Below are 23,692 nucleotides of genomic sequence, written 5' to 3'. Positions count from 1 at the left end.
GTGCTGGCACATCTGCAAGTCAGAGTCCTTCCTTGTTTGTTACAGGAACTGTAGCTAGCAAGTAACTTATAAATTAGGGTTTTTGTTTCACGTAACAAGTGTCCACAGATTTCCACAAGCCTTGAAAAAGAAACAGAACTGTGAAAGTGAAGAGAAGGGGGGAGGGTGTGTGGTATAGCTCCTGTTTATGCTTATGCTTTTTACTCAAATGTTAACCCTTCATGTGGGTCAACCAGAGGGGAACAAGCCTTTTAAATGTAATGAGAGTGAAAATACAGGATCGATTGTATACTTTTGATTTGTAACATAACTGTGATTACCAAACTAACACTACTGAATCATGATTATAAGAGCTTACTTTATTAGTACATTCTTATTTAGCTCTATTTTATGGCTAGTCAGACTAATATCAGTAAATCAGTAATATAGCATATTTATTCCTGGTTACAGATGCTAGGGTTCACAGGTGGAACTGATACAGAAAGTTTTGGTTACAAGGATTTGGACGGAAAAAAATATGCCTGTCCTATGGTTTAAGAGCCTGCATTCTACAGCTAGAGCTCCTTTGTTTGAATGCTACCCTTGCTACTTAGTAGCTGTGTGACTTTGGGTAACTTACTTAAGTTTTCTGAGCTTCAGTTTTCTCAACTATAAAATACAGACAATAATAGTATGGACCTCACAGGGATGTTGTAAAGGTTTATATTATAATTCACATACAAATTAATATTTGTATCTTACTTAGGACAGGGCCTTGCACTAGTGAGCTCCTAGTGAGTGATAAGTAAATGTTCCTTGGCTGAAATCATATATCAGACCTGCAGTTCCAGGTGACATTACTGCCCAACCACCCTTCACAAGCCAAGTTGCATAAATAACCACCCTTTTATTATGCTCATACATTTTGTGGATAAAGATCCAGTGGGCATGGCTTGACTTGGCTTCACAATGTTGGGGTCTTCTGCAAGGAAGACTTGAAATGCTGGGAGGGACTCGGGTGGCTTCGTTTCTTCACTCACATGTAGGGGGCCAGGCAGGAATGGTTCAAAAGTCAGACTTGGCTGGGACTATCAGTCACAGAGCCTGCTCATGCCTTGGGCATGGCCCAGGTTACACATCCTGGTAACTGGGTTCTGAGAATGAGTGTTTCAAGAGCATATGAAAATAGCCAGAAGGAAGCTGTGTAGCCATTTGTGATAGAGTCCCAAATATAACAGGGTGTCAGTCTCACTACACTGGTTGAAGCTGTTACCAGCCTGACAAGATTCAAGGGGAAGTGGCATACACTCCATCTCTCTGTGGAGTTTGATGGGACAGGAAAGCTTAATAGTCCAATCTGCTTTGAAAGTCCCATGTACACTGCTCAACTGGGCAGGACTGCCAGCCCAGGGAACTTCCAGAGGACCAAACCCCACTGGGTGGGCCTGACTGAAAGGAGTCTGAGAATCAGTGCAACTTTTCCTAGGGACAGTGGTGCAGGACTTGAAGTTACTTGCAAGGCGCCAAAGCCAGGATCAGAAACTTGTTCTCCATCTTCTGCCTTCCAGCACCAGGGCTGATGTATCTTACTACCTGAATTCAGTGCTGAGTTGCTATTCTTAGCCCACTGAGGTTGCTTGTGATCCATGGTTTTAATTACAGGCAGTTAATTATTTCATTTTCAAAATCAGCAATAAGATTAAATGTGCTGTTGTTTTAAAAGCCAGGCTCCTGGTCTGAAAACTTATCAGTGAATCAGAGGAAAAATGTTCCTATTGTGCTGGTTAAAAATAGGAGCTATGGAAAAAGTGACAGAATGAGATGAATGCCATTAAAGTGTAATTACATTTACTGTAAATGCGAGTTTTGGGAAGAATCTATTCTAGGCCAAGAAGCTCTCCTGGTACCTGTAACACAGAAAACCCAAAACCTCAGCTGATGGCTGCTTTTATGTTTTAAATTTTATATTGTATATTGTTGCAAAGTGTTCTTAGTTTCCTTCTTACCAGGACTATTTGAAAGGATTATGTTACTCCAAAGGAAAATAAGAACCATATAGTTCACTTTGACTCCCAGAATGTAGCTTTTAGATTGTTCTCACAAGGCAGTGCTTCTATATATCTAAATGCTATATTTATTAATCTATAGACCTATGTGTTTCTATCTATCTGTAGACCTCCTGCCTTAGCAGTGAAGTGTAGTAGCTTGACTGGACATATATTTTTGAAAGGAGGGCTTAATTTTTTAAATATAGATAGCTTGTGTTTTTCTGATTTTAAAATAAAACATTCTTGCCATATAAAATTTTTAAAATATGCAATGGAAGTAAACCATCCAAAATCTAGCCACTCACAGATAAAGCACTATTAATGTTTGATGAACATATTTTCAAATCATAATCTTTTCATGGATTTAATGACAGTTCTAACTTTTTTGTTGCTGTTGTTAAGTCTCAAGACATATTTTTTATGATAATATATAATTTTATATTTATTATCATGTGTAATGAAAAACTGGCATTCTATAAGATCAGTATGCCATAATTTATTTAATAAATTTTATTTATTCATTCATTTGTCAATGGATATAGGCATTATTTTCTCCTTTTGGCTATTGTGAACAATGCTGTTATGAACATGAGCACAGATATCTGTCTGAGTCCTTGCTTTTGGTTCTTTGGGGATACATCCTTAGAAGTGGGATTGCTGGATCATATGCTAGTTATGTATTCAATTTTTGCAAAAATACCACACTATTATTTTCCATAGTGACTGTAGCATTTTCCATTCCTAACAGTGAACAAGAATTTTAGTTTTATCACATCTTCACCAACACTTGTTATTTCCAATTGTCTACATGGTTCTTTTAACTGAGCTGAGATTCACTACCCTTCAACATCTACCACTGCTCCCAATTGGGAGCTTTGTAACTATGTGGCTAAGTCCAGTCTTCGCTCTGCTAGACAATGCCCCAGCCTGACCTGTGGCGGTGCAGTGGATAAAGTGTCAACCAGGAACACTGAGGTTGCTGGTTCAAAATGCTGGGCTTACCTGGGAGTTGATGTTTTCTGCTCCTCCTCCTCAAAAAATCAATAAAAAAAAGTCTTTTTAAAAAGTGCTCCACAAGATGACGTCAGAGTAATGGCACAGTAGGAAGTGATACCGATAAATCTCCCCCAAAACTCAACAAGATCTTCAACCAGAAACAGAAAAATCTATCCTTGGAGCCTCCAGATGTTCCGCAATACACCTGAAGGTATGGTCGAGCGAAAAATTGGCTAAATATATAATCAAACCCTGAAGGAAATAGGGAGTAAGAAATGCTCTGCCTTCCTCACTAACCTAAATAGGGCTGCTTTCACTGGGAACTGAGAGTATAAAAACTAAGGCGGGCAAAGGGTGTGAATAGATCCAGGCCACAGCACAAATAGCCGAACCAGATTGTGGCATGGAGATCCAAGCCAAGAAAAAACTGTGCCTGTGGCAACCCGGGCAATACAAACTAACACTCATGCCAAACCCAGATAAAGAAAGACAAGTGGGGCAGCCATTCACCCCGATCTCCTGGTAGGCGCGCGCAGATAGTGGGTGAGAGATTCCTCCAAAAGCCCCAGGAGTGGGCGCCCATGTTACCCCACAGAGTGGAAGAGTCAGAGGCCTTCGTATGGGCCGAAAGCAGAATCTTGGGATCCCCAGCGTCCTGAAAAAGCCACGCACAGGGAGGGAGCGAGAGCCAATTCCAACACTGGATCTTTTCTGTGTGGGCATGGGTTTCACTCGGAGTGTGAGACTGCCGGCCTGATATCCTGGTCGGCGTGCACGGAGAGTGGGCAAGAGATTCCTCTGAGCACCTTGGGAGTGGGCGCCCCTGTTACCCCACAGAGAGGCAGAGTCAGGGGCCTTTGTGTGGGCCAAAAGCAGAATCTCAGGCTGCCCCAGCACCCTGAAAAAGCTGCACACAGGGAGGAAGCGAGAGCTAATTCCAACGCTGGAACTTTTCCATGTGGGAGGGGGTTTCACTCAGAGTGTGAGGCTGCCGGCCTGATATCCTGGTCTGCACATGCAGATAGTGGGCGAGAGATTCCTCCAAGCACCCCAGGAGTGGGTGCCCACCCGCCCACCCATGTCACTGGACAGAATGGCAGAGTCAGAGGCTTTTGTGTGGGCAGAAGCCCCACCTGATTATGCTAGCAGCTCTGACTGAGCCTTACCCAGAGCCCTGTGCTGAGTGGGAATAGAGTGGGGAGTTGCCAGCTCTTTGAAACTCTTACTATCCAGGCAGAGGCAGCAGCAACCCCATAGCTGGATTACCAGGCTACTAATTGAGGAAGGAAAGACTAGGAGAGAGGCTCCGGGAACACGGACTCTCTCACTGTCAGAGCCTACAAATGCTAATGAGCTTCAACTGCCAATGAGACTGAAGTCCAATACATGACATCGCCATAGAGACTAATCAACTACAAACCTCTACCTGAGCGTGCCACAGGGGCAGAACCCGGGGTACAGAGTCACCGACAAGGAAGAGGAAGAGAAAAGAAAAAGCAAGAAGATAATCTCTCAAAATCAAGAATAATGCACAGACTTTATAACCTATCCCATTTTATTATATTTGTTCATTTGTTTCTCTTATTTTCATGTCTTGATTTTTTTTTTTCCTCTTCCAATTTGGTCATTTAATTCTCTGCTGGTCTTATTCTCTCCTCTCCTTGAACTACACTACCCATAAGTGTTATATCTCCCATTATCTTTTCTTTCCTCTTCCTTTCTCTCTATGAGGGTTGCACTCCAAAATCCTTAAATATCTCTCATTCTCCTATTTTTTTTTCTTTTTTCTTCTTTTAGTGGTTCCCTCTTTTTTTATTTTTTTCTCTCTTTCTTTTCTCCCTCTATATTAGTTTCATCCTTTCTCCTTTATGTCTCCTCTCATTCAATCCTCAATAACAAACAAATTATCTTATCTGGGACTCAAATTATGTTTGTGGCATTTTGGGATATTTTACTTCACTTTTTTAACTCACTAGCAGTGCTCCCAACCCTAACTCTCCATTTTATTTAGTTCTTGTTCCACTAAATACAATAGTAATTTTTTAATTTTTCCCCCCATTTTCCTGTTTTCCTCTTATTCCTCTCATCATATCTCTTAGTCAACCAACAACTAAAAGTAAATCATTTTATTCTTGACCCAAATTTTTTCCTTATTTACATTTTGTGGGTCCATACCCCCTTCTTTTGCCCCTTTATTACTTCTCCCAAACTCAGGCCCTCCATTAAAGGCATTCTTTGTTCTATTTATTACAATAAAATTCACAGTTCACCACAGGATTTTCTCAAGAAAGAGGGGAGAGGAGAAGAGAAGAAAAAAGGAGAGGGGGGAATAATTTTCTTTTCCTTTTTTTTAATTTTTAATTTAAAAAGAACTTTTCTATTTTTTCTTTTTATTTTTTTAAACTTTTTACTTTTTATTAAATCTCATTAATACCATCAACAATACCACCCTCAGATGCAATTAAGGAAAAGAGAAAATTGAATATCATGGATATAAAAGAAAGAGAGGGAACACAGATAGATGAGGAAGAATCAATGGAGAAAAAATTTAATATATTGGTAACCTTGAAGTTAAATGACAGAGAATTTAAAATAGAAATCCTAAAAATACTCAGAGATATACAAGAAAACACAGACAGGCAATTTAGGGAGCTCAGAAAACAACTCAATGAACACAAAGAATATATTACCAAAAAAATTGAAACTATAAAAACAAATCAAACACAGATGAAAAACTCAATTCACGAGCTGAAAAACGAGGTAACAAGCTTAGCTAATAGAAGAGGCCAGATAGAAGGTAGGATTAGTGACATAGAAGACAAGCAACTTGAGGCAAAACAGAGAGAAGAAGAAAGAGACTCAAAAATTTAAAAAAAATGAGATAGCCCTACAGGAATTATCTGACTCCATCAAAAAGAATAACATAAGAATAATAGGTATATCAGAGGGAGAAGAGAGAGAGAATGGAATGGAGAACATACTCAAACAAATAATAGATGAGAACTTCCCAAGCCTGTGAAAAGAACTAAAGCCTCAAATTCAAGAAGCAAACAGAACTCCAAGTTTTCTTAACCCCAACAAACCTACTCCAAGGCACATCATAATGAAATTGGCACAAACCAACAACAAAGAAAAAATTCTCAAGGCAGCCAGGGAAAACAAGAATACAACGTATAAAGGAAGGCCCATTAGATTATCATAAGATTTCTCAACAGAAACTCTACAAGCTAGAAGAGAGTAGACCCCAATATTTAAAGTCCTGAAAGAGAGGAACTTTCAGCCATGAATACTATACCCATCAGGCTATCCTTCAAATACAAAGGAGAAATAAAAACATTCACAGATACAGAAAAGATGAGGGAATTTATCATCTGAAAACCCCCACACCAGGAATTACTAAAGCGGGTTCTACAATCAGAGACAAAGAACAACAACAACAACAAAAAAAAAAACCCAAAACAAAAAACAAAACAAAACAAAGCCACAAGTAAAAGCTCCAAGAAGAACACAATAAAACCAAATTTAAACTGTGACAACAACAACAAAAAAAGGTGGGGGGGAGAGGATGGAGATTAACAGTAGCAAAGGACAATGGAGTGCAAAAGTACTCACAAAAAAGTGCACTACAACAAACAGGGTAGGAACCCTTTTCATTACTTAATGGTAACCACCATTGAAAAAACCACCACAGAGGCACATAATTTAAAAAAGATAGCAACAAGATGTATGGAATACAACAAATAAAAACAAAAATAGAAAAACAAAAGAGGGAGATCAAACAAGACACAAAACTAACAGAAAGTAATCTATTGAATGGCAATAGGGAACTCACAAGTGTCAATAATTACTCTAAATGTAAACGGATTAAACTCACGAATAAAAAGGCACAGAGTAGCAGAATAGATTAAAAAAGAAAATCCAACTGTATGCTGCCTACAAGAAACTCATCTAAGCAACAAGGATAAAAACAAATTCAAAGTGAAAGGCTGGAAAACAATACTGCAAGCAAATAACATCCAAAAAAAAGCAGGCATAGCAATACTCATATCTGATAATGCTGACTACAAGACAGCAAAAGTACTCAGAGACAGAAATGGCCATTTCCTAATGGCTAACGGGACACTAAATAAAGAAGACATAACAATTCTTAATATATATGCACCAAATCCAGGAGCACCAAAATATATAAAACAGTTACTTATTGACCTTAAACAAAAACTGACAAAAATACAATCATACTTGGAGACCTCAATATACTGCTGATGGCTCTAGATCAGTCATCCAAACAGAGAATCAACAAAGTTATATTGGCCTTAAACAAAACACTAGAGCACCGGGATATGATAGACAGCTACAGGACATTTCATCCCAAGGTGACAGAATATACATTTTTCTCCAGTGTACATGGATCATTCTCAAGAATTGACCATATGTTGGGACACAAAAACAACATCAGCAAATTCAGAAAAATTGAAGTTGTACCAAGCATATTTTCTGATCATAAAGCCTTGAAACTAGAATTCAACTGCAAAAAAGAGGAAAAAAATCCCACAAAAATGTGGAAACTAAGCAACATACTTTTAAAAAATGAATGGGTCAATTAAAAAATAAGTGCAGAGATCAAAAGATATATACAGACTAATGAAAATGACAATATGACATATCAGAATCTATGGGATGCAGCAAAAGCAGTGATAAGACGGAAGTGCATATCACTTCAGGCATATATGAACAAACAAGAGAGAGCCCAAGTGAACCACTTAACTTCACACCTTAAGGAACTAGAAAAAGAAGAACAAAGACAACCCAAAACCAGCCGAAGAAAGGAGATAATAAAAATCAGAGCAGAAATAAATGAATAGAGAACAGAAAAATTATAGAAAAAATTAAAAGAAAAAGGAGATGATTCTTTGAAAAGATCAACAAAATTGACAAACCATTGGCAAGACTTACCAAGGAAAAAAGAGAAAGAACTCATATAAACAAAATCCAAAATGAAAGAGGAGAAATCACCACGGACATCGTAGATATACAAAGAACTATTGTAGAACACTATGAAAAACTTTATGCCACTAATTCAACAACCTAGAAGAAATGGATAAATTCCTAGAACAATACAACCTTCCTAGACTGAGTCAAGAAGAAGCAGAAAGCCTAAACAGACATATTAGTAGAGAAGAAATAAAAAAATCCATTAAAAACCTCCTCAAAAATAAAAGTCCAGGCCCAGATGGCCATACCAGTGAATTTTATCAAACATTCAAAGAAGACTTTGGTTCCTATTCTACTGAAAGTCTTCCAAAAAATTGAAGAAGAAGCAATACTTCCAAACACATTTTATGAGTCCAACATAACCCTCATACCAAAACCAGGCAAGGATGGCACAAAAAAAGAAAACTACAGACCAATATCTCTAATAAATACAGATGCTAAAATACTAAACAAAATACTAGCAAATAGAATACAACAACATATTAAAAAAATAATACATCATGATCAAGTGGGATTCATCCCAGAATCTCAAGGATGGTTCAACATACGTAAAACGGTTAACGTAATATACCACATCAACAAAACAAAAGAACAAAAACCACATGATCTTATCAATAGATGAAGAAAAGGCTTTCAATAAAATACAACACAATTTTATGTTTAAGACTCTCAACAAAATGGGTAAAGAAGGAAAATATCTCAACATGATAAAGGCCATATATAATAAACCATCAGCTAACATCATATTAAATGGCACAAAACTGAAGGCTTTCCCCCTTAAATCAGGAACAAGATAGGGTTGTCTACTCTCTCCACTCTTATTTAATGTGCTACTGGAGGTTCTAGCCAGAGCAATCAGACAAGACAAAGAAATAAAAGACATCCATATCAGAAAAGAAGAAGTAAATGTATCTCTTTTTGCAGATGATATGATCCTATACATTGAAAACCCCAAAGAATCCACAAAAAGACTACTAGAAACAATAAGCCAATACAGTAAGGTCGCAGGATACAAAATTAACATGCAGAAGTCAATAGCCTTTTTATATGCCAACAATGAAACATTTGAGAACGAACTCAAAAAAATAATCCCCTTCACGATTGCAAAAAATAAAAAAATAAAACACCTAGGAATAAACATAACAAAGAATGTAAAGGACTTATATAATGAAAACTACAAAGCATGGTTAAGGGAAATTGAAAAAGATATAATGAGATGGAAGAATATTCCTTGTTCTTGGTTAGGAAGAATAAATATAATCAAGATGGCCATATTACCCAAAGCAATATACAGATTTAATGCAATTCCCATCAAAATTCCAATGACATTTTTAAAGAAATGGAGCAAAATATCATCAGATTTATATGGAACTATAAAAAACCCCGAATAGCCAAAGCAATCCTAAAGAAAAACAATGAAGCTGGGGCATTACAATACCTGACTTCAAACTATATTATAGGGCCACAACAATCAAAACAGCATAGTATTGGCAGAAAAATAGACACTCAGACCAATGGAACAGAATAGAAAGCCCAGAAATAAAACCACATATATATATAATCAAATAATTTTTGATAAAGGGGCCAACAACACACAATGGAGAAAAGAAAGCCTCTTCAATAAATGGTGCTGGGAAAACTGGAAAGCCACATGCAAAAGAATGAAACTGGACTACAGTTTGTCCCCTTGTACTAAAATTAACTCAAAATGGATCAAAGATCTAAACATAATACCTGAAACAATAAAGTTCATAGAAGAAGACATAGGTACTAAACTCATGGACCTCGGTTTTAAAGAACATTTTATGAATTTGAGTCCAAAGGCAAGAGAAGTGAAGGCAAATATTAATGAATGGGACTACATCAGACTAAGAAGTTTTTGCTCAGCAAGAGAAACTGATAACAAAATAAACAGACAGCCAACTAAATGGGAAATGATATTTTCAAACAACAGCTCAGATAAGGACCTAATATCCAAAATATACAAAGAACTCATAAAACTCAACAACAAACAAACAAACAATCCAATAAAAAAATGGAAAGAGAACATAAACAGACACTTCTCCCAGGAAGAAATACAAATGGACAACAGATATATGAAAAGATGCTCATCTTCTTTAGTTATTAGAGAAATGCAAATCAAAACTGCAATGAGATACCACCTCACACCTGTTAGATTAGCTATTATTAACAAGACAGGTAATAGCAAATGTTGGAGAGGCTGTGGAGAAAAAGAAACTCTCATTCACTGTTGGTGGGAATGTAAATTAGTACAACCATTATGGAAGAAAGTATGGTGGTTCCTCAAAAAACTGAAAATAAAACTACCTTATGACCCAGCAATCCCTCTACTGGGTATATACCCCAAAAACTCAGAAACATTGATATGTAAAGACACATGCAGCCCCATGTTCATTGCAGCATTGTTCACAGTGGCCAGGACATGGAAACAACCAAAAAGCCCATCAATAGATGACTGGATAAAGAAGATATGGCACATATACACTATGGAATACTACTCAACCATAAGAAATGATGACATCAGATCATTTACAGCAAAATGGTGGGATCTTGATAACATTATACAAAGTGAAATAAGTAAATCAGAAAAAAACAGGAACTGCATTTTTCCATATGTAGGTGGGATATAAAAGCAAGACTAAGAGACATTGATAAGGGTGTGGTGGTTACAGGGGGTTGGGGGGAGAGGGAGAGGGAATGGGGGAGGGGGAGGGGCACAAAGAAAACTAGAGATAGAAGGTGAGAGAGGACAATCTGACTTTGGGTAATGTGTATGCAACATAATTGAATGACAAGATAACCTAGACATGTTTTCTTTGAATATATGTACCCTGATTTATTGATGTCACCCCATTAAAAAAATAAAATTATAAAAAAAAAAATGCTCCAAATGGTCAATGTCTTCTGGAAGGTCTTTCAGAACTGAGGACAGATAGCCCAATGTAAACTTGTCCTCACAGAGTGATAGAGAACCAGAACTTCCTTTCTCTTGTACTTTAGTTATATTTTCTTTAAAGTTACATATGTTTTGCCAACAACTGGCATGCACTGGCTCATAAAGTGCTGTCAATGAAGACATTTAGCACACTTAGCATTTTAAGGAGCCCTTTTATACCAGGCTATCTCCCAAGCCTCCTTATACAATTTGATTCTTTCTACTTTAAGTAATATTTGACACATCCAGAGTACATATGTAACAAGTGTGACTTTCATGTATGCTATGAATGCTCATGAACTTGCCATCAATATAAAAACTAGAAAATTACAGACATGTTTGAAACTATCCTGTGCCACTCCCTCATGCCATCCCCTTTACATACTCCCCTTACCCCACCCCCTCCCGTAATCAATCTCTGCATACTGTTTGTGTGTGTGTGTCTTTTAAGTGAGAGGAAGGGTGATATTGAGACTGACTTCCACATGCGCCTCAACCAGGATCCACTTGATAATTCCGGCCTGGGGCCAAGGTTCAAATCAACTGAGATATCCTCAGTGTTTGGGGCTAATGCTCAGACCAATCGAGCCACGGGCTGCAGAAGGGGAAGAGTGAGAGAAAGGGGAAAGGGTGGGGAAGAGAAGCAAATGGTTGCTTCTCATGTGTGCCCTGTCCTGTGATTGAACCCAAGATGTCTGAACTCAGGGTTGACACTTTATCCACTGAACAAACCAGGCAGGGCCTCTGCATATTGTTTTTTTGTTGTTGTTTGTTTGGTTTTTTGTTTTTTGTGGTTTTTTTTTACAGAGACACAGAGAGTCAGAGAGAGGGACAGATAGGGGCAGACAGACAGGAATGGAGAGAGATGAGAAGCATCAATCAGTTTTTTGTTGCAACACCTTAGTTGTTCATTGATTGCTTTCTCATATGTGCCTTGACCGTGGGCCTTCCAGCAACCTTGGGTCTAAGCTGGTGAGTCTTGCTCAAACCAGATGAGCCTGCGCTCAAGCTGGCGACCTCAGGGTCTCGAACCTGGGTCCTCTGCAACCCAGTCCAATGCTCTAACCACTGCACCACAGCCTGGTCAGGCTGCATATTGTTTTGATCATATAAAAATAGCTTCACCATAGATGTGTGCATAGCTAAACAATATATCATGCCATTTTACTTGCTAAGCTTTGTGAATATGTTGTCTTTTGCAATTTCTTTTCTCACTCAATATTGTTTCTAAGATTCAACCATGTGGTTTAATCTGTGGCTCAATTTGCTCATTTTTCACTATAGTGTACTATTCCTTTGTGTGTCTCTATGCCATTTTGTTTATTTTTATCTTTTTTAACAGATGAGCACTTGGGTTACTTCTAGTTTGGGACCATTGCCAACAGTGCTTCAGCTAGGTGTCCATTTAGTGCTTCTCATCTCCAAATCCATGTTTCTCTGCTTTGCTTTTTGATTCTGAAGCTGGATCCTATGGATATCTTTATCTTTCCTTATATTTGTCACTGGAAGGTTCTGGAAAGACACTGTAGAAGGAAAGAGCTTCTCTTCTTGTTTCTGGATGTTTCCTCACTCTGGGTCTATGGCATGGCTGCTAGTGCTGTGTGTGACACATCGGGGCACTCACCTTCCAAAAAGTTCTGCTAACACCCTAAGGGAGGCTTCCTGCTTTCCAGTCTTGGCTCTGGCTATAGAGCAGAGGTGGCCCAGAAAACCCAGGTATACTCTCTCTCCAAGGTCTGAATCACAGTCAAGTTTGCTCCTTCCTTGGAACTGTCCTTTAGCCCTGTAGTATTCTTTAGAGTTTATTTACCCCTTCTCAGCAATGAATCCCTTGTTACTAATTAATACATCTTTAAGTTACATTTTCCCTGTTCAAATTACTGGTGTGATTTCTGTCTGCTGTCTGTACCCCCACCTGATACAATTCATATCTAGGTCCTTTAGTGCCCTGTTTGACCTGATGGAGCTGGGCTGCAGCTGGAGGCAGCGAATACAGTGGTCCCAGTGTACACAGCATCAGGTAGGCTCAGCTGACTGCTTCTGTGTAATTAGAGCTATTGGCTGGCTTTCAGCTCCAAGTTCCCCAAAGGTACATACTAACTGTTTCCTTTTAACCTCAGTTATTATTGCAAAAAACTGAATTATTCTTGTGATCATTTTTTGAATTTCCAACTTTATAAGGTACCCTCATTGTAGCTAATACCTGAGATTCACAGCTCACTGAGTTTTGATCATGTAACAATGGTATGATTCCCCACTAGAGCTTGAATTCTAAAAGCAGCAACAAACATGGTCTAGCCAAGCTCAGTTTCCATCCTCTTCTGAAAGATGTCTACTTAATTTCATTTTCTGCCAAGGTGAGGAGAGGACAAGATTCCCAAACAAACTTCTTTCATGAAAGCCAGAGAGAGAAATGTCCTCTTGCTTTGTTTGGAACATGTAGCATTGAGGTCACCAGCTGCTCTTGAAATCTCTCATCCAGAGTTTTTGTTCTTTGTCAGCTTCAGCACCTAGATATCTAATGTTACTCAACATTCCTTTAGAAATGATCTCCATTGCCCAGGCTCTGATATCTGACAGCCCTCAATCTGTATTCCACCTCTATCACTTATACCTGAACAAGGTGCTTTACTCTCTGAGCCCTCACAGCCTCAGAGTAGGGATAATAATAGGATGAAATTTCTAGATGCTGTGAGCACACAAGGCAGTGAACAGAAAGTGCCTGGGGGGCGTGTGTTTGATAACACTGTTTGGACTCTGGGGAGAGATGTGTCAATGTTGAGTGCCCAGTGTCCAACACCAAAGAACAGAATTTGACTAGTTGGAAAATTCTGCCTGTAGGCATACCTCCATTAATAAATTCCTTTTACATAAAATGTTCTATTAAAAAAAGAAAAGAAAGAAAGAAGAGCTTCTCAACTCAGGCTCATGTTCAGATTTGTTAAAAGTGGATAGTAAGTAAGGTCATAATGTGTTGTTTGTAGCATCCACCGGGTCAAGAACAAACGTTGGAGACTTTCAGGAGTATAGGTGTAACTTTATTGGCCAGTTTTACCTGTGCAGGGGCAAATTCCCGAGGTGTCCAGAGACACCATGCTCACAAGGAGCTACAGATGGGAATTGCACCTAGCGCTTACAGCTAAATCTTTTTATAAGCTAAGCAAGCAAGCCTCATACAGAAGCAGATGTGGCGGTAACCTATTTGCTAAGGGGGCTGCACATAGCATAGCAACAGGGGCTGGGGTCTAGCTCATTGGCGAATTCCAAACCTAAACTTCTGATAAGGGTCTTTTAACCAATAGAATGCAAACATTTGTCTCTTTTTCCTGTTTTTTTTTCTTCTCTCTCAGCTTCCCAGAGTCCCTATCTGTCTCTGCTTCTTGAACGACTTTGGGCATGTTACTCCTAACAGAACAGGAGCAGGACCTGCCTGTAACCCTTAAGTTCCCTGTTCCATTAGTGCCTTGCTTATTTTCTGATCTTCTCTTGGTCCTTACATTCCCTACTCCTATTAGGGCATAAATCAAACCCTTGATTCTTCATCAGAAGGAAGGATGGTGTAGGTAGGTTGAGACAGAACCATCACTTTTACAGTCTCGATTCTTTCCTTAATAAATGTAAGGAGTTTATTAATAACTACAGGCCCAATAGTGAGAGCTAACAAAAGTATCAGTAATGGCCCAGCAATTGTAGATATAAGAGTGGTTAGCCAAGGGGAAGTTCTGAACATAGAGGCATAGCATCCTGGGTCATCTTCTTCTAAGTTCCTATTTTCTAATCTGTTTGCAAGTACCTTGATATTCTCTCTAATTACTCTAGAGTGATTAGCATAAAAACAGCATTCTTCTCTTAGAGCAGCACACAGTCCTCCTTGCTCGAGTAGGAGGAGGTCTAGTCCTCTCCTATTCTGAAGGGCTACCTCGGCTAGGGAGTCTATTTGTTTCTCAAGGTATATTACCTGGTTTTGGAGAAGTGCAATACCTTTGGAGAATGTCTTGGATAGCTGTCTGAGGGTAAGTTCCCCTTGAATGAGGAATGCTGTCCCTACTGCTGCTGACCCTACAATTCCTATGGTAGCTATGATAGGGATAAGAAGTGGAGCTCGTTTTTCCTGCCTCGGGGGAGCCACAAGGAATTCAGGATTTCCCCTATACAGATATACCTGTGGAATAATGTAAGCACTTACACAAAGTTCAGGATGAGTGGGGACTATACACTTGAAGATGCCTTGAGTACACACAAACTATAGTCCTTCAGGTGCCTTCGTCACTTTCGGGTCCTCTAGGGTGGCGAGTAGAGTTTCTTGGTTAAGGCAATAGTCACTGTAATTGGAATTATCTAAGGTGAAATTTGCTAAGAGGTAGCAGGTTCCTTTCCCATGGAACTCTGCTAAAGTGAGAGATCCTTCTGAGACACAATCTTTCATCTGATCCTGGTTCCAGTTCCTCGTAAGGGTTACTGTAGTAGGAGCCAGTTCCCCTTCCCTCAAGGTGTTGGCTCCAAGCCCTACATAGAAAGGGGGTCTGGGACTAAGGCAAAGCCAACAAGATTCTGTAATTTCAGGCTGTGTCTTGTTAAAGAAGGGGAATACCTTATCTAATAAATCTAGGGCATACGTCTCTTGGTGGTGTGGTCTTTCCAGTAACAGGCTGGGAGTGTAAAAAGGCAATTTATGGTCCTGCTCCTCTGGCTCTATTGGGAAAGAGTCTACAGTAGGAGTCATGGTAGCTCCGCTCTGGTCTAGGCCTGTCTTACAGTCCAGGAGTTTTGGTGCTGCCGGAGTGTGTGCTGCTGGAAGGCTGACAGGGGGCCTAGGTGGCAGCCCATACCCTACTCCTATTAGGAAAGGTCTATTCTTTGTAGGAAGTTTTCTAATGGTGAAGAAGGTACCAGGATCATGTCCAGTTACATATAATCTTAGCCCCCAGGTTTTTCCTGAATTCCAACTTGGGTCTTTAGGCTTCTTAATAGTAATGATAGTAGGGTTACAATTATCTTTAGCACAGTCCTCATCCCAACCATCATTGGGCCATCTTCCCCCTAATCTAGTTCCTAAGCAAAAAAGACTTATGTCTGGGTCTGGTTTCGGTGGACTCCATTGAAATTCACTGACAAGTGTTTCACAACCCCACGCTTTACAAAAATAATCTGAGTGAGATCCGCAAATTCGGTGCTGTCCGGAAGGGGGTTCAGGGCAGGCATAGTGTGGAGTATAACATAAAGCCCTATTTTTAACATGAGGTGCACACTTACTACCTGCAGTGTATGAGCTAGGCCAGTTATCTAAGAGCGGGCTCCTGGCTGAATCAGAATGTCTCCAAGCTGCTGGTGAATTACAGAATTTTTCTTCAAAAAACTTTGATAAATCAGCTTGGAGTGTTATGGAGGTGCTACTATCCCAGGTGTTATTCTGTGCTATAACTGCGCCATCTGCTGTCCTGATTAAAACCTATTCCTGCAACTCTAGTCCCTTGCTGGGTAAATAATAAAATGTCATCAGTCCTAAGTGGAGGAGAAGGTGAGCTTTAGAGGCTCTCCAGGGGTCTGTTTGACTTGCCATCTCCGGGATCCTTCGTCAGGTGGTTGGGCTGATTTCACGTGGGAGAGATGGATCCAATAGGGCTTTTCTGCTATCCGGACTGCAGAAGGGGTACTGAGCAACACCTGGAATGGTCCTTGCCACCACGCCTCTAGGTTCCCTCGATGGTGGTTGAGAACCCAAACCCACTGTCCAGGGTCCAGTGGCGACAACCTCTGGGCATTGTATTCCAATGCTGCAGCTCTCTGTTCCCGCAGCTCCCTTACTTCTCTCCAAATCTGCTGCGATGCCTGTAGGGACTTGAGGAAAGTATGATTAGACATCTCTATTTCCTCTCTGGTGAGCTGGGGTACCATTGGAATGGGTTGTCCAAACATAAGCTCATAGGGGGTCCATCTATTAGTGTTAGGTGTACACCTAACCCGGAACAGGGCAAAAGGGAGTAACTCTACCCAGGTTTTGCCAGTCTCCTCTCTTAATTTAATTAGAGTTTCCTTTAATGTCCTAGTCATTCATTCTACTTGTCCTGAACTCTGAGGCCTGGAAATACAATGCAATTTCCAATTAATTCCTAGCCTCGTAGCTAATTCCTGGGAAATCTTAGAGATGAAAACTGGTCCATTGTCAGATCCTATGGCTATAGGAATTCCATATCTAGGGATGATCTCTCTTAGCAGGATCTTGCAAACTGTGGAAGCAGTTTCACCCTTGGTGGGAAAGGCTTCTGTCTATCCTGTAAAAGTATCTATTAACACTAGCACATACTTATATCCTGCCTTTCCTGGAGTCATTTCTGTGAAATCTATTTCCTATAACTCTCCTGGGCACTTTCCCTTATATCTAACTAAAGGGGGGAGCTTCTTGTTTATAGCATTGACCTTAGCACAAGCCTTACATCTAGAAACTATGGATTGCACGATATCCCTAAGCTGGGGTCCCCTGTAGTATTTCTTAATTAGTTGTTCTATCTTATTTTGCCCTAGGTGGGAACTTGCATGGACTTCCTTTGCAATCTCTCCTATAACTCCCTGGGGTAAGTAGAGTCTAGTGTCAGGTAGTTCTATCCACCCCTGCTTATTTCTTTTACCCCCTAATTGCTTTCCCTCTTGCTCTTCCTCAGGAGTATACTTAGGGTTGGGAGGCAGCATGGGTTGAGGCAAAAGCCGTAGAATGTCTGCAGTTCCTTCTTTTGCAGCTTCTCTGGCAGCGATGTCAGCAAAACGATTTCCTTGAACAATTGGAGAGTCCCCCTTTTGATGTCCTTTGCAATGAATTATGGCTACTTTAGAGGGAAGCCAAGTGGCATTGAGCAGGGCTAAATCTCAGTTTTATTCTTAATTTCTTTTCCCTCTGTCGTTAGCAAGCCTCGTTCTTTGTAAATGGCACCATGAATGTGAGCAGTGGCAAAGGCGTACCTGCTGTTCGTGTAAATGTTGGCCACTTTGCCCTCAGCTACCTAGAGGGTCTGTGTAAGTCTAATTAGCTCTGCTCACTGTGCAGAAGTACCTTTTGGTAATGCTCTCTGCCATAAAACACTGTCCTGAGTAGTTACAGCTGTTCCTGCATATCTTTGTCCATCTCGGACATAACTGCTTCTATCAGTGAACAGCGTGAGGTCTGCCTTCTCATAGGCCTGATCCCTGAGGTCCGGTCTGGCCCCTGTGACAGTGTCCAATATCTGTCTGCAGTCATGGACCACTGATGGGCCTGGTAACGGTAGCAAAGTGGCAGGATTTAAGGCTGCCGTCTTCAAGAACTGCACTGCTGGGGGATTCAATAACTGTGCTTGGTACTGTGTCAATCGAGCATTAGAGAGCCACCTATCCGGTAGGGCACGCAGCACTTGTTCTAGACAGTGTTCTCCAATAACCTGGATGTCCTGACCCAATGTCAGTTTGTTGGCCTCCTTAACTAGGATTGAGGTAGCAGCAAGTGCCCTTAAACAGGTTGGCCAGCGAGATGCTACGGGGTCTAGCTTCCTGGATAGGTATGCTACAGGCCTCTTCTATGGCCCAAGCTCCTGGCTGAGGATTCCCAAGGCTATCCCTCCCTTCTCAGCAATGTACAACTGGAAAGGTTTGGCCATATCTGGTAGGGCCAATGCTGGGGCAGCTACTAGGGCCTCCTTCAGTGCCTGGAAAGCCTTCCTTTCCTTGTCTGTCCAAATAAACTGTTCTTCTTTGCCCCATGGCAATTCGTGGAGGGGCCTGGCCAGCTCTGCAAATCCTAATATCCAGAGTCTGCAATATCCTACTGCTCCCAGAAATTCTCGCACTTGCCTTTTGTTAGTGGATTCTGGGATCTGCAACACAGTTTGAATCCTTTGACTGGATAATGTCCTTTGTCCCCCTTGTAAGTTATATCCCAAGTAACTTACAGTTTGGGTGACAATCTGGGCCTTCCTGGCAGAGACTCGATACCCCATCTGCTGGAAATCTTGGAGTAGGTCTAAGGTGGCCATCTTACATTGCTCTTCTTTGGCTGCAGCGATGAGGAGGTCATCCACATATTGGAGCAACACAGTTAAAGGGTGGGCAGCTCGAAACCCCTGAAAGTCCTTACACAAAGCTTCATTAAAGATAGTGAGAGAATTCTTAAACCCTTGAGGAAGCCTGGTCTATGTATACTGTCCCACTAGTCCATTTTCCGGATCATTCCATTCAAAAGCAAATATCTCCTGGCTCTTGGGGGCCAATGGAATGCAAAAGAAAGCATCCTTCAAATCCAGTACTGAATAATATGTACAAGTAGGGGGTAATGAACTTAGCAAAGTGTAGGGATTTGGCACCGTTGGGTGAATAGTCTCTACCCGGGCATTTACTTCTCACAAATCTTGCACCGGACGATAGTCCTGGGTCCCAGGCTTCTGGACTGGGAGCAAAGGTGTGTTCCAGGCTGACTGGCATTCCCGGAAGATACCCACCGCTAGTAAGTGCTTCAGATGCTGTACTATGCCCTGCTTAGCTCGTGCTGGTATGGGATATTGCCTTACCCGCACGGGGCTAGCAGTGCTCAGCAACTGCACTATGACAGGTGGCTGATGAGCGGCTAAGCCTGGTGGGTTGGTTTCTGCCCACACCCCTGGCACCTTTTCCCGTATTTCCTCTGGGACCCCGATGACTTTGTCCTTACCTCCCTGTAGGACTGCCATCAAGTATTCTTCAGATATGGGCACCGTTACCTCGAGACTGACTTTTTCCTTCCCCTCCTGGGAACGGCTGTCCTCTTGCTTAAAGGTTATTGTTGCATGAGATCTCGGCCCATGAGAGGATAAGGACAATCTGGAGTGACTAGAAATGAGTGAGTAATAGTGCCTCTACCTAAATTTGTGATTCTTGCGGTGGTCCGTGGATAAGCTACTGCTTTTCCCGTTACCCCTATTATTTTTGTATTTTCTTTTTGTATGTATCCTTGTGGCTTCTTTAAAACTGAATAGGTGGCTCCCGTGTCAACCAGGAAGTCTACTGGCTTTCCTTCGACTGTCAGGGTGACCATGGGCTCCTGGGAGCCAACAGAAATGGAGCCCTGGCCCCGTCAGTCCAAGGTTTGGAGCAAGACCTCTGGATCTTGCTTTAGCTTCTGACTGTTAACCCGTAACTTTGGGCAATCTCTCCTCCAGTGTCCTTTCTCCTTGCAATAGGCACACTGGTCCTTGCCTATTTGCTTCCGTGGTTGACCTTTCTCTTTTCCTTTTTGCTGCTCTCCTTTTCCCTTCTTCTCTGACTTATGAGCTGCAATGAGGATCTTGACAGCTGCTCTCCCTAGTTCTGAGTCATCCCTATTTATATATACTTTCTGAGCTATTTCAATTAGCTCACTTCTATTTTTCCCTTCAAATCCTTCTAATTTCTGAAGCTTCTTCCTAATGTCTGATGTAGCTTGCATCACAAAAACTATATTTACTAACCTGCGATTCTCCTCAGCTTCTGGATCTATAGGGATATAAACCCGGTAAGCCTCTATTAGCCACTCTAAAAATGCGGTGGGGGATTCTTCCCTTCCCTGGATAACCTCACTTACCTTACTAAAATTAGTGGGTCTCCTGGCTGCTGCTTTTAAACCCTGCAACAGAGCCCGGCGATACTGGAAGAGTGCTTCCTTCCCCCCTGAAGTATTTGGGTCCCAGGCCGGGGGCTGCTTGGGAAGGACATTCTCGGCTTCCCCATCCATTCCCCCATCCTCTAAAACTGCTTTTACTGCTTCTCTCATTATTCTATTTCTTTCTTCTGTAGTAAAAATAGTTTGTAAGACCTGTTGGTAGTCATCCCACATTGGCTGGTGGGTCCTAAAAACTGTCTCAAGCAAGGATATTAGTCCCTGCAGTTTCTCAGAAAAAGGAGGATTTTCCCGCTTCCAATTGTACAAATCACTGGTGGAAAAAGGCACATAGATGAAGCGAGGGGGCGCTCGTGGACCAGCATCTGGTGCCGGTGGCACTTCCCGGAGTGGTAAAATGGCCACACTCCCCTTGGCACCTCCTGCAGAAGGAGGCAAGATGGCGGTGCTTCCTGCAGGAGACAAAGGCAAGATGGCAGTGCCTCCTACCAAAGGAGAAGGCGAATATATCGCCCCTCCTCGGGTGTGTGGTGGACTCAAAAATCCACTTACGTCCTGCTGCGTGGAATCAGGTCCTCCCTGCCGCTGATAGGAAGGAGGGAAATTTACTGGGTCTAAGGTATCCTCCAGTGGTTCAGGCAAGACAGGGTAAATTCTAGATGATGGTACAGTGGACTGTACCAGGGAATTGGTCTTCTCCTTTTCTTCCCTACTGCTTTTCCCTGCCTTCTGGTTACTTGCAGTAACACATATTGCCCTTCACTCTCTCTTGCTATTCTTTATGTACTTTCTGATATACCCTGGCTTATCTGTGGCAATATCAACCCACACATCTATATACAAATATTGGTCTGGATGGGGCACCTGGTAGATAATAGCTCGGACAGCAAACACAATAGGAATATCAAAAGTTCCCTCAGTGGGCCACCCTACATCGAAGGCGGGCCATTCTAACTGACTCAAGGTCCGGAGGGTCTCTCAGTCTGGAGGTGGCCCTCCATACCCCTGGGATCTTTTCTGAAAATCAGAAAAGTTGTTTAGCAGGCACTCAAGTGGAGAACCGGGTACAGACTCTTGTTGTCCCATTATTCTTTATCCCGCTTTGTCTGCTTCTAAACCTTCAAGAATTAACAAAACAATTATCAAAATACCCTAACCAATAAGCAAAAAAAGATTGTCTCACACTCAATTCAGGCATTCACACACAGACAAAATGCAGTGCAGCGCGGCGCAGAAATTCCTAATGTGACCGGTCACTTCTAGAGTTAACTCCTAGAGTTAACAATTCCTTTCAGAAAATGGCATCCCATTCTGAAAGCCCTGGGTAGGTTACCAGTTGTGTCCCACCTACTACCTCAGGTTTATATGCTCCAGAGCTCAAAAACAAAACCAAATGTGGATCCTCAAAGAATACTTACTCAACTAGAGCTGTCCCTCTGGTCTCCAACCAAAAAACTCCACCAAGGGAAATCCCAGGCGAGCCCCCAGAGATGTAGCATCCACCGGGTCAAGAACAAACGTTGGAGACTTTCAGGAGTATAGATGTAACTTTATTGGCCAGTTTTACCTGTGCAGGGGCAAATTCCCGAGGTGTCCAGAGACACCATGCTCACAAGGAGCTACAGATGGGAATCTCACCTTGCGCTCACAGCTAAATCTTTTTATAAGCTAAGCAAGCAAGCCTAATACAGAAGCAGATGTGGCAGTAACCTATTTGCTAAGGGGGCTGCACATAGCATAGCAACAGGGGCTGGGGTCTAGCTCATTGGCGAATTCCAAACCTAAACTTCTGATAAGGGTCTTTTAACCAATAGAATGCAAACATTTGTCTCTTTTTCCTGTTTTTTTTTCTTCTCTCTCAGCTTCCCAGAGTCCCTATATGTCGCTGCTTCTTGAACGACCTTGGGCATGTTACTCCTAACAGAACAGGAGCAGGACCTGCCTGTAACCCTTAAGTTCCCTGTTCCATTAGTGCCTTGCTTATTTTCTGATCTTCTCTTGGTCCTTACATTGTTCACTCTACTTTTCCATAAGTTTGTAATGTTTTTTGATAGAATAAATATAATGCTATCTTCCTAAAACAAAAGAAAAATTAATCTAAAAATTTCTAGCCCTTTTCATTTTTTTCTTATGCAAAATTAAATGAAATGCTTTTGCCTTTTAAGAGCTGTGTACTAAAATGCTATATTGTATAGTTATTTCTAGAAATTCATTCTTCCACATTTAGATTAGGGAACCTCTAAAATTCCATTCACAAAATAAAAATTTTAAAAATTTTTCTTAGATGACGGCTATAGGGTAATTTTAACTTATTTTGAATTTTTCCATTTTTGAATAGGCTTCCAGAAATAAAGTTAAATTTAGTAAACATGTACAGAAAAATAGAAATTAAAAGGTCTTCCTAGTGGAGGCCAAGAGAGCTGGGCAACTGATTTTGGGTGTCCATGGAGTCTGAGGGCCTGTGCGAGATGGACATGGCCATGGGGTGCAAGCACATTGGGGCACTGTTTTCTGGAGCCTGAGGATCACCCACCATGTGTCCAATGGATTAGCTCAGAACCGCATCCCAGGCACTAACTATCTGGCACCTGCCTACTGAGCTGTTCTACAGGGAAGCAACTGCACCCAGGAGCAGCTCTGCCTCTTTGGTCGGCCGGTCCTAATACAGTCACTCACCTAGTTGAAGCAGGGTGCTCTGGGGAGCCTGGGAGATATTTTCATTCATTCTTTGTTGGCGGTTCTGGATTATACTGGTTATTCCTTTCCCTATTGGTCCACTAAATTCTGCCTTTCAAAGTTCACCTCTTTTATGCTAGTCTCTTAATTCCCATGCCTCTCTGGTTTAGGAATCTGATGAACTGGTTTGTGAATCTACTTTCTGCCCCTTAACTTTTCAGAGTTTCCTTCTCCCCTGATGGAAAGCAAGAGTGGTGAGCCTGCCTGGGAGGGGGATGTCAGAGAGGCACTAGCTGGCATGCTGTACAGGCGGCACCCATCAGACCAGTTGAGAAGCTCAAGTGTAACCGCAGAGCTCAACCCCAGTCCTGTGCCCAGAAGGTGGAGAGAACTCAATCGCCAGTGCCCACACCAGACAGCCGGGACTCTAACTGCTTTTTGCACAGCTCA

This window comes from Saccopteryx leptura, chromosome 3 (assembly GCF_036850995.1).
Source record: "Saccopteryx leptura isolate mSacLep1 chromosome 3, mSacLep1_pri_phased_curated, whole genome shotgun sequence".
Classification (NCBI taxonomy): Eukaryota; Metazoa; Chordata; class Mammalia; order Chiroptera; family Emballonuridae; genus Saccopteryx; species Saccopteryx leptura.
This window is presented reverse-complemented; position numbering follows the sequence as displayed.